Source organism: Suncus etruscus, chromosome 19, assembly GCF_024139225.1.
Source record: "Suncus etruscus isolate mSunEtr1 chromosome 19, mSunEtr1.pri.cur, whole genome shotgun sequence".
NCBI classification, from domain to species: Eukaryota; Metazoa; Chordata; class Mammalia; order Eulipotyphla; family Soricidae; genus Suncus; species Suncus etruscus.
The window spans coordinates 24,077,091-24,080,118 of record NC_064866.1 but is presented as its reverse complement, the minus strand read 5'-3'; the positions used below and the strand labels follow the sequence as shown (position 1 = coordinate 24,080,118).

At 33.1% G+C, this 3,028-nt stretch overlaps 1 non-coding gene across 1 annotated transcript; it reads left to right on the top strand.

Moving 5' to 3' along the window:
* The first annotated feature begins 286 nt into the window (after positions 1–286).
* Positions 287–389, top strand: LOC125997742 (U6 spliceosomal RNA). The gene has a single exon (XR_007491764.1). It is a non-coding gene; the product is annotated as a U6 spliceosomal RNA (small nuclear RNA).
* The last annotated feature ends 2,639 nt before the right edge of the window (positions 390–3,028 follow it).

Genomic DNA, 3,028 nt, shown 5'->3' with positions numbered 1-3,028 from the left:
AATCCAGTTTCCAGCTTTATTATGTAAAGCAATATTCTACATCTGAGCCACATTGAGGACCCTTTTCACCATAATATGAAAAATAATTTGCCAAAATCTAGTAAATGGTGCAAAATTTTATTTTCTTTTAATCACTGAATAAATCCCTAATACTAAAGTAAACAAAAAATTTTGTTATGATAACTTTGCCTCTTGAAGTGATTTATGTTTCAGTTATTGACAATTACCTTTAATTTTCAAGTGAAATGCTGCTCTATTATAATGAAAAGAATATGAAAATATATTAGTGCTCTTTTAGTAGCCCATATACTAAAATTGGAATGATACAGAAAAATTTGCATGCACCTGTTCAAGGATGCATGCAAACCTAAAATATATTAGAGATATTTTAATCTAGTGAGAGTTTCATTACTTATTATTTAAATTTTTTTTTTTGTTGTTCACACCCGGCAGTGCTTAGGGGTTACTCCTTGCTCTACACACAGAAGTTGCTCCTGGTAGGCTCGGGGGACCATATGGGATGCTGGGATTCAAATCACCATCCTTGTGCATGCAAAGCAAATGCATTACATCCATGCTATCTCTCCGAACCCTATTTAAAAATATTTTGAATGCCAATTAAATAAAAACTATTTAGATTGCTTTATAGCGATGAATCTTTATTTGCCCTCTTCTAGAAACTAATTTTAATTCATTTTAATAAGCTGTATTCTACAAAGAAGTATACATTTTAAAAAATAGAATAAACCAGGATGCTTCCATTTTATTATGGTATCAAATTTATATATTAAAACAAATCTTTTATATAATATGTAAAGAATAAATTTATTTGAAAAATTATTTTTTTCTTCCTGAACGTTTTCTCCAACCTAATCAAACTGAATGTCTCTAGACTAATTTAATTAAAATTTAGGTTAGTAATGCTATTGTGCAAAGGAGTTAGAAATCTTAATTTTAATGGCTTTGTAGTTACATAAAAACACAAGCTTAGTAAATCAATGGGACTTTCAATGATGGGACAATCAATGAGCTGATGCTCTTTGATGGAAATGTTATACAGTTTTTTGTTTTGGCACAAGTTATTATCAATTAAGAGTCATGTAAGATTCAAGAAGAAAGCCTTTTAATTTGCTAAAAATCTATCACAGTCCTTCCCGAAACAAACCAACTAAATGAATATGATGTGGGAAAATACCAAATAATAATATTATTCTTCAGTAAAATTTTTACTTTTTACATGCATATATTTATAACTTACTAGTGTCATAAGTTAAAGAATAATTAAAAATTACTGACAACAAAATAAGTTCCAATATAAATGATAACTAAATTAGCTAACAACTGGAGTTTTATTTATTTAAAAGCCGGATTTTCTTTTCTTTTTTTTTTTTTTTTTTTGTTTTTGGGCCACACCCGGCGGTGCTCAGGGGTTACTCCTGGCTATCTGCTCAGAAATAGCTCCTGGCAGGCACGGGGGACCATATGGGACACCGGGATTCGAACCAACCACCTTTGGTCCTGGATTGGCTGCTTACAAGGCAAACGCCGCTGTGCTATCTCTCCGGGCCCCGGATTTTCTTTTTTTATATATTTTATTTAAACACCTTGATTACATACATGATTGTGTTTGGGTTTCAGTCATGTAGAGAACACCACCTATCACCAGTGCAACATTCCCATCACCAATGTCCCACCCAAACCCCTCCTGTACTCTAGACAGGCTTTCTATTTCCCTCATACATTCTTATTATTAGGATAGTTCAAACTGTAGTTATTTCTCTAACTAAACTCATCCCTGTTTGTGGTGAGCTTTATGAGGTGAGCTGTAGCTTCCAGTCCTTCTCTCTTTTGTGTCTGAAAATTATTATTACAAGAATCTTTCATTTTTCTTAAAACTCATAGATGACTGAGACCATTTTACGTTTCTCTCTCTCTCTGACTTATTTCAATCAGCATAATAGATTCCATGTACATCCATGTATAGGAAAATTTCATGACTTCATCTCTCCTGACAGCTGCATAATATTCCATTGTGTATATGTACCACAGTTTCTTTAGCCATTCATCTGTTGAAGAGTATCTTGGTTGTTTCCAGAGTCTTGCTATGGTGAATAGTGCTGCAATGAATATAGGTGTAAGGAAGGAATGTTTGTATTGTATTTTTGTGTTCCTAGGGTATATTTCTAGGAGTGGTATATCTGGGTTGTATGGGAGCTCGATTTCCAGTTTTTGGAGGAATCTCCATATCGAAAAGCCAGATATTCTAATAACCCAAGTCTTTGTTTGTGATAATATTTAAACAAATAAACTCGGTCCTTGCTTTTTTGTATTGAAATAGCAAATTTTCACTTATTTATTGTGACAGAATCAGTAACTGTCTACAAAACTCTATTTTTTCTCTCTGACCCGAAAGGAAAATACAATACTTCCAAATCTGTTGTAGTTAATTGTGGCACCAATGACTCCAAATATAATGTGAGTGGAAATAATGCATTTCTTTAGCACAGCAAAATATTTAAGAAAGTTATTTCTTTATCATCACAGAAGATAGGATTACAGATTACAGGATTACAGAGTGACTTCTGAAACTATGCTAAAAATGGAAAACACAGAATAGTCTCACTTATCTATGGGTTTGAAGAAAAATAAAAAAAACATGATTGCAATAATGCCCAGAGAAGAGGGCTGGAAGAAACAACTCATGATATGAAGCTAACCACAAAGAGCAGTGTTTAGAGTTAGAGAAATAACTACACTAACAACTGCCATGAAAAGGTTAATGAGTAAAAGAAATAAAATGTCTATCTGGAATACAGGCAGGGGATGGGGTGGGGAGAGATGGGGACGTTGGAGGGGGGATGTTCCACTGGTGAAGGGGGTTGTTCTTTTTAAGACTGAAAGTACAAGTACAATCCAATTTTTATTCTCAAGTGTTTAAGTAAAGATATTGTTTTTTTTTATATTTTATTTAAACACCTTGATTACATACATGATCGTGTTTGGGTTTCAGTCATGTAAAGAACACCAC